The following is a 13,732-nucleotide window of genomic DNA, read 5'->3' as shown; positions in this document are numbered from 1 at the left end:
AAAAGTATTACTTTAAACAAGATAATCTAACCAGTAACACATAGAAACAATAGTTGTTTTACTCGTCCTTTTAATCTGACATCCAGCATCATCAAAGAAGCTCTGCCTAAAATACTGCCCAAAAAACCCATGTGAGAACAAGGTTTACCAAACACTGAGCCACTCTTAAACAAATGCATGCTTTGTCTCAGGTTTTCCTGCCATTAATTGATAATTTCTCTGCCTTGGATAAACACAACCCAGACCATTCCCTTTCCAGTGGCAGCTCTAAGTCAGGACTGGGTTCGACACTCAGTGGAATTGTGGGCAGGGTGACAGAGCCTCACCAGCAATGTGAGACAGGTACAGCGAGCAGAACTGAACTGGAGTGCCCAGGTGGGTGGAAGAACAACACCTGAGCAAAAGTCAGCCTTCATCAATGCCAAAATCCAAGAGGCTCAGGAGAGGGTTTGAAGGATCCCCCAAACAAACTGTTCCCAAACGCACCATGGAAAACTTGGCTCCACCTCCAAGGTGAACCCTGCTAAGGAGGTGGGTCTTGATGCTCCTTGAGAAGATGGCTGTAAACTGTTCTCACTGAGTGCAGGAGGCTTGGTGGGTCTCCAGGCACCACAGAAAGCTGGGATGGGCTCCTGACCTGTAACTGGAACTCCCAACATGCCAAAAGAGGGGATATCATGGTGCTGGCCACAGTCACGCCTTTGGCTCGACCAGCTTTTCAGCAGTTATGTCAATCCCATGTCCAAAATAAGCTTTCAGACACAGCAAGGAGGGATGGACCAAAAGTGAATAAACACCAGTCCATCTTCTGCATTACCAAGGAAACATAATCAGTAAATGACAAGACCAGAATGATAAGACTCATCTGAATTTGGTTCAGATGAGCTGAGGAAATATCAGTATTTATTTGGGACTCTCAGACATATAAAATGTGGCTTGTCTGACATTCTTATTTCACTACCTGTTTCTTACTGGTTTAAATCTCCCTGCTTCCAGTGGCAAAACCAGTGGCAGAACCTCACAGGGGATAGTAAGCCAGAAAGAAAAAAATAAAAACATGGACAGGAAATAAAGGAAAAGATTGAAGTTCAACAAACTTAAACTCCTACGAACAGGCTCAGTTTAAGCCTAATGGGAGCTTGAGTCATTTCATCTGTTCCTAATTGCTTTGCTCACTCCTGGTGAGAGCTGAGAGCCATTGTCATGTTAAAGGATGGAAACAGGCCAAAAATTCAAAAGCTCGTGACTACATCATTACCAGAAGAGGAGGAAGCAGTTGAAAGCCAAACCACAATTCACCTTTTTCACCCACCCACCCCAGTCCAACTTGCAGATACACAGTCACAGTCTGGATGTATAACTTTTGGTGTGTATGCAAACTCTCTATTGATTTCCCAGGTTTTTGGACAAGTAATGTGTGAAAAGGGCATATCAGTCATCCAAGATATCACCAGAAGACCCTGCAAGAAGCTACACACTGAGTAAATCCAGAAGGTACAAGCCCCCTGCAGCACAAGACCAAATGATATTCATGTGAATGATTGTTTCAAACTATGGACTCGAACCCTGGGGAAAATTTAAGGGGCAATAAGACTTTAAAGCGAGGTAGAGGCAGGAGCCTTGAGCCTTATTAAACAAAACCAATCAGAGTATCCACATTTTTGTAGTCCTACTGTGAAGGTCCAATAAACCTTACCCAAAAAACTCCATAACACTCCTTACCCAGCTTCATGGAAAATGAGAAGTGATTCCAGAGGTTGGCTGACTATTTAATACCTCTTGTAGTAGTTAAAAAGGCCACTTTCTTCTTCTCTCTCACACTCTTTTTTTAACTTTTACTGCAAAACCATTAAAGAAAGAACTAGTTCTAGTAATAAAAGGTAGCTATATTCCCACTGGGAGAAGGGGAATGGTGGTTCCTGTGTACCCTTAGCACTCTTGGCAGGGGTACTTATAAAGAAGGTGAAGGTCGCAGGAAAGAGAACAGAGTATTTTCTGTTTAACGGAAAATGGAAACTTCCAAATGTGAAAAGGAATTTTAGCCAAGTTTTATTTCCCTCTTTTACAGCCCTGACATCATATTTCTCCACAGTGACATCATGGCTTTAAAGCAACAGCTCCCAATGACACCAGTGCATCAGAAGCCTTACAAAGCAAGTGCTTTTGGTGTTTCTGATTTTCTGAGGCACTGATGAAGTCTCGGCCTGAGCAGATTTTTGGTTTCTGTGTGTTTAAACACCCCTCTTCAAATTCTGCGAATAAGACCTTGCTAAAGTGCCCAGGGTTGGGAGAGTCCCTTTGATGGAGGGAAGTTAGAATCGAAACTGTAAAAAATGCACAGTTGGGTTCACCCAGTAAGACCTTGTTTTTCTTCTGCTCCCTGTTTCCTCACCCAAATCAACCAGTCACACCCCAAAGCAATTCCTACCGGGACTGCTCCCCCAGGGAAGCTGCATACAACCCTCCTCTTATTACACTTTCAGGAGAACATGTTTTTTTGAACTGCATTGTCAAACTTCAAGGCAGCTCAACAGTGATTTGGTGTGAGCCTTGATTTTGACTGGATTTCCCCTGCTGAAAGGGAGAGCAGGATTTGGCCTGCTTCTGTTTCTAAGAGATCTTTTTAGCGATGGAAATTCGCCGGTCTCTGCTGCTTGCTAATAAACAGATGCAACTGCCATTCCTAGTTTAAGAGGGAAGGAGCTGGAGCCAGGAGAGAGCTTCAAAGAGCCTGAATTACCTCTCTCACCTGTAGGGATGTGATTATGTCTGGCAGAGCGCTCTGGGGAAGCAGCTTCCACCAGAGCCGTCAGCAGCCCGCGGAGCACCAGAGAGCTCCGAGCCGTCTTTTCCCTAAACTCCTGTACCCTTCCTGAACCGGAGCGTTTATTCGACAGCAAGAGATAAAGCTGCACATTTTACAGCGCGGAGGTCACAAACCAGGGACAGGCTGGGAATATTTTCTGCTTCTCTCCACACGCCCTCTGAACGGACACCCCCTGTCCACACACACCAAAAATACATGGAATGAAGGTAATGCCCTGTGATTAGTCTGCACCAAGCTAACGAGGACTGGTGGTCCATGTGCTCTGGCAGTCGGCACTACTGTTTTCCTGGAGGGCTCTTTTGTCACTGAGATTCACAGAGAAGCAGCGAGAGAGGGAAAATATGGAGCCTCCCTTTTAAAAGTCTCTGTGTCTCCAACAGGTAACAGCTGTTGCTGTTTTAATACGATCTCAGGGCTCATATAGATGTGACATCACACAGAACTAAGGCTTGGCCATCGATTTTACTGCCAATATACCTTAAACTGTAGGGATCTTGTTACAAATTTGTGTGTTGCATGTGTGTCGGAACAAAATCCACAACTGGAAACCTCCGTGAGGTTTCATCCCTTTGTAGCCATTCCATGAGCCATAAACCGGTTCCATTTCAGAATTAAAACCTGTATTAATTTTAAGCTGAATAGTAGTGAGTGAGTTCATCACTATCACAATTTATTACACATCCAAACAAAAAAAGAGTTTCGAAATTTGACTGGTAAGCCAAGCAAGAGGAGGTGGGGATGGTTTGTATTCTAATTTCAAGCTGCAGGGCTCCCAGGTGTATTGTATAGGATTTCCTGTAATTTACAGGCAAAATAAGCAGTCTACAGGAAAATGTTTGCCACACCGTACATGTGTATTAATTACACAGCAGGATACAATGATTTCTTTGTGATAGGAAGGGATGTGATCTACAGGCAAACTATTAAATTGATGTAGAAACACAGACATTCTTCTGCCTTTAAAAAGGGCTGTTGGATTCGGGGAAATAAAGCTGGTGAGTGTCTTGTCACACTTTGTATCCCCAGCACTGTGACTGGAGCGCAGCACAATGTGCCAGGCTCCGTGGGTGCCCGGGAAGGGAGATGTCTCCTTACAAACAGGCTCCGGGAATCTCGCTGTCTCGGCCGTCCTGCGGGAGCTACTTCTGAGCTGAGTTCCTCCCAGAGAAAGACCTCCCCCCTCCAGTGAGAAAGGAGGACTTTTAAGATTCCAGGTGTGCATTGTTCAGCATCTCCCTGAGCTCTGTATAATGACACAATTGAATCCTTCCCAGGTTCATCACATGGATATCATTCCTTCACCTACCACTGAGCACCGAGAAAGCGCCGCTTTTCATTACCGCGGGTTAGCGCGAAACGGAACTAGTTGGAGTGAGACAACACGGCACATCACAACCCCTCTTAAAAAAAGATGAGGGAATTTCTTTTTAGATATGCAATCAAGGCTTGGGACATAAAGGGATATGAGAGGAATAAATAAAATATTCAGGCTGCTTTTCTCAAGACCAAATTTTGAGTAACTGCACAGGCTTGTTCTCGCTGTGAGATGAGCAATTCTCGTTACACTTGTTCAGATGCAATTTTGAAGCAGAACTTCACTTTTTTTGTTGGATTTTTGTGTTGGTTTTTTTTTTTTTTGACTGGTGGGAAGCAGAAATCTCACCCGCCACACGCCTCTCCCCAAAGAGCTGGGTTTGACTACATATGGTTGGCACTGGGGAGGGAGAAGCTCAGAAAGGCAGTTTTGTTGGACTGAGGCATTCCTTAAAACATAAAGCCCTCAAAGCAAAATTTCTGCCCATGCTATCTGAACAATAAGGCCTGGGATAGGGCCTGAGAATCAGATTACACCAAGGCTTATCTGCAGATGCATGTGGGCATTTAATGATGCCCAGTTTTACCATATGCATTCAGAAGGAACATTTCAATCACACTCCAGGTTAGTGTTGCACTTTAAATTAGTTTTCTTTCCTTAGCTGAGAGGGAGCAGCACGACAGCTCCGTGGAAGGACATTAGGACAAGGCTGAAGAAAGGCACTCAGTTCTGCCTCTGGGAAAGGTTTCATGCCTTTATATCAACCAATGAAACAAAAGGCAATGCCAAAAGAGAAGGAGAATATACTTACAGGTCAAATATACTATACTTATAGTATATTTACATACTAAATATACTATATATATATACCACATATACTTACAGTATATATATAATGTACTTATAGGCCCATGGGTGGCAGTGGGCAGCAGCACCCACAAGGGTCCCCGGCCCCCCTTCCTCTTCAAGGTAAGAGGGAAAGAAAAAAATATTGCTGAAAATTTCTAGACAACATAGAGTTTAATTTCTTGGAGGTGTTTTGTTGACAAGAAAATAGAAAGCATGTGTCTCTGCTTCTCTTATTGTACTTCCAAGTAATGAAAGTATTTAAGGAGGTACAATTATGGACTTGGCAAGCACCTGGGGCTCTTGGAACTGCTTTTTCACACTGAATAAACACTGCAGTTAATCTGTTTATGTTACACTGCACTGGGAAACTATCTCCAAGAAAAGGTTGCAAGCATATATTTTCCACTCCTTTCCTTTGTTTTTAATGTTAAATTAATAACTTGTTTAAAGGAGCTGATTTTCTCTCAGGACATGGTAGAGGTGTAGTACAGGGCAATTTTGAATATGGACAATGTAATTCATCAGAACAGACTAAAGTTACCCTTTAGGACATTAGACAGCAGAGCTGAGCTATACCTGCCCCCGTGTGCAATGTGGCCTTAATATTCATGTTAAAGAATAAGCAAATGTGTCCTTTATTCATGCTCTCAACTACAATCTAGAGAAGATTACACAAACAGTACAAGTTAGCCAGGGGATGCTGAGCCTTGAAAGAGAATCACTGTGTCCTGCCCTGCTGCCCTCAGATCCTGGAAAAGAGCGGCCAAGAATGTGAAAACACTAGGCTAGAAGATTTTCTTTTGAAGTCCATAAAGTTGTACACTTCATCTTTTTCTCCCATTTTAGGCTCAAATCCTCAGGTTTAATTTGAGTATATAAAGTACCAAAGCAGAAGCCAGTAAGAGCCCTTTTATTGACTTCAGTTGGCGTTGTGTTGGGACCGGTGTTTTTAAAATCAGAACAGAGCAGGGAGGTAAAAGCGGTGCATCCGTAAGGTGAAAGGAAAGTGTGTGTGTTTAAAACATTGAAGAAATTGTTCTGAGAACAATTCATCTTTCTGAAAATATGAACCCTATGATGCTGCCAAGGTCAGGGAGAGCTGTGATAATTTAGTGCGTAAGTGCTACTCATCCAGCACAATGCCACATTATTTAATTCTGTAACACATTCATACAACTGCCTGACAACAGCCATGGACGGGAACACTACCTGTGGGCTCAGGTCAAGGCGAGGCAGTTTAACGTTAAAACAAAGGAGCTAATTGGATTCCTGTTCAAGTTCCAGCTTTTTATGGGATCAGAGTTACTTTTCGTCTTCCTGCCTCGGTCGGCTCGCCTGGAAAGGAGGACCAGGGTGTGACTCGTGGCTGAAGGAAAAATGCAGTGCTTATGCCTGGCTTATTTGGCCACTCTTCCTAATTTCTCTGTCCCCTTTTTTTTTTGCCATTCAGCTCTGGTTTGTGAATTCCAGGCCATTCCCCTCAGAGAGCAGAAACACAGCTCACCTCATGAAACAGGAAGGACTGTTTTAAGAAGGAGAAGCCATCTTCAGCTGTAAAAATTACATGTCTTGCTAATGCCAAAATTAATAAGACAGAGGTATTTGGGGCTTACTCTTCATTCTTACAACTGCCAGTGCACAGAATACTTTATAAATAAGACTACATCCCATACCCCAAACCTTATAGAGACAAATAAGTGCCATCCCCTTTCCCCAGAAGTATAAACACAGAGCAGAAAAATGAGCAATACAAGGAGACTGAAGAAATTCAAGCCTGAAAAAAAAACCCACCAGAATTTTTGCCTCCTTGTTTCTAAACTCATAAAAAAGACTTTCTCTCTCTCTCTCTCAAAAAAAGGGGGATTAAATAATTTAATTAAAGACATAACCTTGTTTTATACTGAATTGTGTGCAAAGCTCTCTTCTGTTTGCAGAGGAGCTGAGAGTCACCCTCTGCAATGGCTGTTGTATAGTGTGACTTTCAAAACAATATCCTTTCAGTGCACAAAAGGAGAGAGCAAGAGATATATGTCCTCTGGCTCAACGTGGATGGGTGTCTCCAAGGAGCTCACACAGATGATCAGACCACAGACTGTCAAATGCACAGAGTGGGGATGGCAGGAGGGAGAACAGTCCCGGCTCAAGATTAGAACAGGCTCAACTGCCACCAAACTTCCAGGAGGAAGAAGTACCTCTTTGCACCACCCCTAGGAAACTCGAGTTCTGGGCTGCAGCCTTTCCCTTTGGAAGTCCTCCCCCTCCCTAATCCCCTGGCACACAGGGCTGCCCACAATTCCCCGAGTAGCAAACGCCTTAGTTTCATTTTTGGGCAGGACCACTGCAGGGTTCATCCCTGTATGCACAAACTGATAAACAGGCAGATCCAGTCCCTGCAGGCTAAACTCCAGTTCCCTCTGCAGATGTATTTTTGTTATAAGCTGAGGCTCACTGTTGTGCCATGTAAAAAATGTAGTTATTCAAAGAAGTGGTTTTAAGTTCAAAGATAATGTCATGTTCATTTGGAATATAAGCATGAGCAGCACGCTCACAGATACACTCCCTGTCTCCCTACATCCCTATCTCAGCTGTAGGCAGGGTGGTAATGTATAAAGAGAGAGCAGGTGGGATTTTTTTTAGGTGGGGAAGAAAAAGGCTTATGGCTCTGAAGCTGAGTTCACTGCCTATCCCACATTTTGGAAAGGACACAAAAATGCCTCATGAATCGAGCAGGCATGCTGCAAAATAAAAAGAAACAATAGTATGCAGAGAAATGCAGGAAATCCACCGATTAAAATGCAGGATTTTATTTCAATAGACTTTGGGCAGAGTCTCCATTTCTTCTATCACCGGTGTGAAGGGGCCACTGGACTTACATGTGCAAAAGCCTTTTATCCACTTACATTTGGTCTCTTGCAAGGTCTGAGTCCTGAAGGAGCTCAGAAATAAGGAGCTTTCAGGTTGGCACCTACCTAAATAGCCCTGCTGGCTCTATGTAAATGGCCTCAGTGCCACGGAGATTTTGCTGAAGGCATTTGCTCTGTGCACATCACTGACACCAGCCTGAGGAGCAGGGCTTGGGCTCTGATCTCCCTGAGCACTCAGAGGAGAGGGATAAGCCCCCTAAGTGGGATGAGAGAGCGGCTGGAGGACTAAAGGGATGATTTAACACACTTTCTGTGAGCAGGCAGCCCCAGTGTCGAGACTTCAGCCTCAGAGTCCATTCCCTGCCTACTACGTTTTATAAAATGCTTGGGAAAAAACACTTTGCACGTCATGTCCTGCACATCAGCAGTGCCAGACAATTAATCAGGGATTCCTGTGCCACGTCATAAATCATGGCACCTCCTGTCACTGACACCTGAAAGACAATATGTGAGAATCTGTCTACAGTGATACCCTTTAACTCAGGCAGAATCCCTTCGGGTGTGTTTGTGACCACCATTCCTGGCAGCCCACACAGCTCCAGGGTCTGATCCTGATCCTGCTGGTTTGGCCATGGATACTACAGAGATATTTTTACTATGATAAATGGTTACATACGTGACACCAAAATGGAGCCTTCAGCTGCCTTTTTACAATAACACAGGACAATAATCTCCTCAATACTTATTCCATTATCACCAACTAACTGGAAGACCTGGAAAAGTCCCTCCATGTCATGAGCTGTCTCCAAAATGAGAGAGAGCTGCAGCACATCAAATTCTTCACCACAATGTCTCTCTCAAGCAGGAACTGAAGGCCAGGCTGTAACTTCCCCACGAGATGCGCAGTGGTGAAATATCCCCAAATTAAACAATTATGTTTAGAAACACAAACACACAGAGACCTCCCACTAACTCAGCAGATTCTTTTGAAAGTTGGCACTGTCAAAACAAACACAGTCGCCTGTAGCACCCTTCCACTGCTCCTGCTGACAGCGCTAGTGAGGAGGAGGAGGTGCTGAGTACTTTGTTATTATGAGGAGGAGGATAGTGTTGGGAAAGGTGTTGAGTTTGACACAGAAGTATCAAGAGCAGGAAAGCGAAAGTCAAGGAAATCAGCCTTGTGCCACCTAAAATTGCTCTGGCACTAAACCTACAAAAAAATCAATGACTCTGCTTTCACAGGAGTTTTCACATCAACCTGAGGGATCGTAAAGCCTGAGCTGCACCAGATGGAAAGGCACTGGAAGTAGGGAGTGAGACAGGAGCAGTGCTGGTATCTATCAGCCACCTCAAACACAGAATTCACAAACAGTAATTAGGGCTATTCACATCTCTGCCTGCCTTTTACTTCTTCTGTACCAGCGAGGAGGGAAAGACAGCACAGAGAGAAAACTGAAGTGTTATAAACATATCTGCAGGTACTAAAAGGATTGTTTATACTCTTATGTATTTCTGCCTGTTATCTGAGTAAAAAATTTGGTAATACAGCAATCTGAATTTTAGGTGTGAAGTTATCTTTCCTTGGTTCCACCTTTTCAAACTCATTTAATCACAGCAGCTTGTCTTCCTTTGCCCTCCCTCACAAAAACACCCCTCCCCACACTGCATTTAAAATCTTCTCACAAAGAAAACCGAAGGAAAATAATTTCTGTGCAACTTATCCATCTTTCAAAGCAGCTTCTGGCAGAAGGGAGCTGAGAGTGATGAGTCCATAGAATAATAAATAATAACAATATTGAGCAGTTTTGCAGAGCAAATGTACATTGAAAAACTTTTCCTCTTGAGTGCCTGACATTATTAATTTGTTCTCCAAATACACTAGTGAGGGGAGTCAGCCCATTTTTACAGACAGGGAAAGAGAGCATATAGATTTCAATAATTGTTTAAGACACAGAGGAGTCAGCTCCAGAAACTGGGCAAACAACTCACAGGAGATCACAGCCCATATCCATGGCAACATTTGGGCAGAGCCCTGCCACCACAATAATTGCTATCGGCAAGTGACACACGCTGGGGGGTTGTGACACCCGTCAATAATATCCTCCCTGAACTGCCCTTCCCTGGGCTCCACAAGGAGGATGTCCCAGGCCGTGAGGAGCAGCAAAGGCTGAACAGAAGTTCCTGTAATTATTGATGACAGAAGTATTTCTAACCCCTTCCCAGCTTCTGCTTAAAAGGGTTCAAACTCACACTAATCTACTGCTGAAGTCATATGTGACATACCCAAACAACCCATTTTGAGTTGCACAGACACTCACCTGGGACATCCTTTCCCAGCAGTCCTGTGGAATGGCAGCATTTTTATTTTGCACCACGAGGGCTGTGTTTTCAGCCCCATTACTGCACAGCAGAGCTTTCAGATGAATTGAGGGGAGGGGGAGAAGACCTGAACTGACTTGCTGTATCCACATGAAATGGGTTGTGGATGACCTTGTGTCCAACCTTCTAACATCTAAGACAAAAGCATGGAAAAGCTGAACAAAGGAAAGCAGGAAAGCTCACTGAACAGGGGGTTTATGGGTGTGTGTGTGTGTTTTGTTTGTTTGCATAGAGATACAAATTGAGGTTGAGAAGAAGATAAATTAATTTTTAAGTCTTTTCCTGTTTTATAGTACTTGTAGCAGAGTCACAAAAGTAACAAGAATTTCCAGGACCAGCACAACACCAAAAACAGGTCAAAATCTTGCTTGCTCTACTCACACTAACGAGGTCTCAAAAATAAATGGATGTGAGGATTCCTGTGTGGACAAACATCACTTCTTCAGGTTCCCCTGATAATGGCTTGGTGATGAAAACCAACACTCATCGTCCCTTTTCCCCATGAGCCAGATTATGATGCACAAGTGAGGCAGGCAGAGGGACAGCTCTTGTGTGTCACCCCCTGCTTGCCCTGGGCAATGCCTGGCACTGGCACACCACTATGATATGCACATGCTGATGCACCAGGGCTGCTGCTTCTGCTTTTTAGAGCTATTGATTTCCTGCCCTTTCTTGTAAAGCATTCTGTGAACTGGAAGCAGTTAAAGGTTAACGGCAAAGATTTCATTAAAAAGAATATTTTAGAATTGTTTAAAGATTCTAAATCATTAGTAGTTAAACGCCTACACCCAAGAACTGCTCTGAAATTTGTGTCTTTAGGCAATGAAGTTCCAAGAGTTACCTGTCAATATGAGCACTCCTGACTGTGCTTGCTCTGCTCCAGCTCGGTGCCCGCAGGCAGCTCCCAGATCCCGGCAGTAGTGCTGGCTGTCACCAGGAATCCTCCACTTGGGATCTCACTAAGATGAGGAGGAAGAAGAAAGGGGTTTTATCAGTTGGCAGAGCCTTAAAGTAGTCGAAGTTTGGCATTTTGGTGAAAATGAAAAGTCAGAAGGAGATGCTGGGAGAAGGGGAGGACGTGCCTCTATCAGCACAGCTACCCCTGGCATCTGTGTGACCCAGCAAGGAATTGCAGCCTTCCAGTCCCTGAAGGGAGTCCACAGGAAAGATGGAGAGAGACTATTTGCAATGGTCTCTAGTGACAGGACAAGGGGAAATGGGTTCAAATTGAAAGACAGTAGTTTAGATTAGGTATTAGGAAAAGATTCTTTACTGTGAGGGTAGTGAGGCACTGGAAAAGGTTGCCCAGGGAATTTATGGCTGCTCCATCCCTGGAAGTGTTCAAGGCCAAGTTGGACGGGGTTTGAAGCAACCTAGTCTAATGGAAGGTGTTCCTGTCTACAGCAGGGGGATTGGAATGAGGTGATCTTCAAGGTCCCCTTCCAACCCAAACCACTCAAGGATTCCATGAAAAGGACTGCTGCCCAAAATACAGTTCACACCCACGCGTGTGTGCGTGGAGGGGGATTTCACACACATCTTGTTTACAAGCTGTACATCATAAACTGACATTTCTGTTACTATGGTTGTGTTTCCCCATTTATGCTCCTTCTTTTTCTGAGTGGCATTTCCTTTGCTTTATGCACAGATTTAGGCCTTGGAAAAAGGGAAAAGTTCTTTGCCTGACAGCACCAAGGGGAGCAGTCTTGCTCACCTGGGGACTTGTGCAGGCCTGCATGTGTGTGTTAATTTTAGAAGGATCCTCCTGACGTCTGAAACCAGCATCCAACTGCTGCTGACAGCACCTGGCACAGGGGCTACATCCTGCGCATCCCTTGGCAGGTTTTCTGGGAAGCGGCTACAGCAGAGCTACAGTACAGATGGTCCTTCATTTGGGGGTGTTTGGATCCAGACCCTTCATTTGGGTCTGTCTGAAGGGAAAAACTGCCTTCAATACACACAAATATTTTGGTTTTAAAGCTACACGGACGTGGCTCAACTTATTTCCCTTCTCTCCTCCAGCACCAGTTCCACCTCATTCAGGCAGTGCAAAGGCTTCACCTACTGCAGCTAAAAAATCCTCTGCTTTCAGCTGGACATCACCACCCAAACCTTAATGGTGGGGACATGCAGGCTGTAAGGGCAGGACACCCCAGCAGCTTTGGGGGGGCCAGAGTTCCCTTGGGAACACCGAGGTGAAATGCTGCTCTGTGCTGGGGTGTATCAGAAATGAGGGGCACGGTATTTAAAACGTACCCAGCAGGATCTATCCCCCACAAAGGATCCAGTCACAATAGCTTCATTCAGTCTCTTGAGTCATTAGAGTATTTCCAGCATTATTTTTTAAAGATTTGTTCTACCTCCTAAAGAATTGCTTCTCAATGCAAAAGCAGAATGATGAATACACATCTTCCCTTTCCCTGCTGAATACAACTTTGAAAAACATAATGCTTCTCATCTGATTTCCTCCCCGAGTCAAAATAAGCCAACCAACTCCTGCACTATACCTATCAATACAAACAAAAGATTCAGGGGTGGTTTTTTGTAGCAGAAATAAACACAGTTTAGGGAATGATTTTCCTTTCATGACAGCTTAAGGTCCTTCAAACTTGACAGAATTGATTACTGAATCAAAGCAAAGGAAGGCAGGGAATGGAGTTTTCTTGCACACACCTGCAATGTTGCACACTCAGGGAAGGAAGTGAAAGGCTCGAGCTACTGGTAAGGAAAGCCCAGGCAGGGAAAGAGAAGAAGGGATATCTTGGGATTAGCTTTAGCATAACATCCTACAGTATGTTTACTTTGCTTCTCCATCTCATATTTCTTCCTGGGATCAGTCCCCAGCCCTGCAGACCCTCCCAGGAGTACAATGCCCCTTTCGTGTATTGTACGAGTGGCACCGAGAGCGCGGCGGCTTCCAAACATAAAAAGGAAAAAAAGAGTCTCCCTCAACGCCATCATCATTTTTAAAAAAGGCAATTGATGTCGCCTGAAGCAGCAGCTATGAAGCCCAATTATACCACATTTCATTCAAGTGTCAAAAATTGGAATAATAATAACCAACAACGAGGAGCACATATAGGAAATGATGCTGCCATCTTCTTTTGTTTTGGCCCCGCGTTTTCATAAATCCAGGCTTTGAGCAGCCCCAGTGCCACATTCCTTCAAGGACTTTCTTGTTCGCTATTGTTTTCAGTTCTTAACAATTGGCTTCCCCGACTACTTTCCTCGTGTTGACAGTCGCTCACAGAGCCTCCATATGCTCCCACTACTTGGGTAGTCAATCATTTGTGAATTAGCTACCCAATCAAAGATCTACAAGAGGGCTGGTGGTGTTTATTCCTTGCTGGTGTTTTGAGTGAATGTGTTGCTTGCAAAAGGTGTCAGATTAAACACGCAGAAGTGAGTTTGCTCCCAGAACACGGATTGCGTAGTCGGAAGCAGAGACGTGAGCGCCGGCCCGGGCTCACTCTGGTTTTCCGTGGGGTTTTTTCCCTT

At 44.3% G+C, this 13,732-nt stretch overlaps 1 long non-coding RNA gene across 2 annotated transcripts in view; it reads right to left on the bottom strand.

The window, feature by feature from the left end:
- Window positions 1-13,732, bottom strand: part of LOC108500685 — a 260,908-nt gene that overhangs the window by 81,996 nt on the left and 165,180 nt on the right. For both annotated transcript variants that reach the window (XR_001875955.1, XR_001875956.1), the window contains exon 6: window positions 11,076-11,193. This is a non-coding gene — a long non-coding RNA (uncharacterized LOC108500685). The remainder of the gene's footprint in view (window positions 1-11,075; window positions 11,194-13,732) is intronic.

The sequence above is a fragment of the Lepidothrix coronata genome, unplaced genomic scaffold (assembly GCF_001604755.1).
Source record: "Lepidothrix coronata isolate B3197 unplaced genomic scaffold, Lepidothrix_coronata-1.0 Scaffold92, whole genome shotgun sequence".
Lineage (NCBI taxonomy): Eukaryota > Metazoa > Chordata > Aves > Passeriformes > Pipridae > Lepidothrix > Lepidothrix coronata.
Note: the sequence above shows the minus strand (reverse complement) of the source record. Positions and strands in the feature narration are given on the sequence as shown.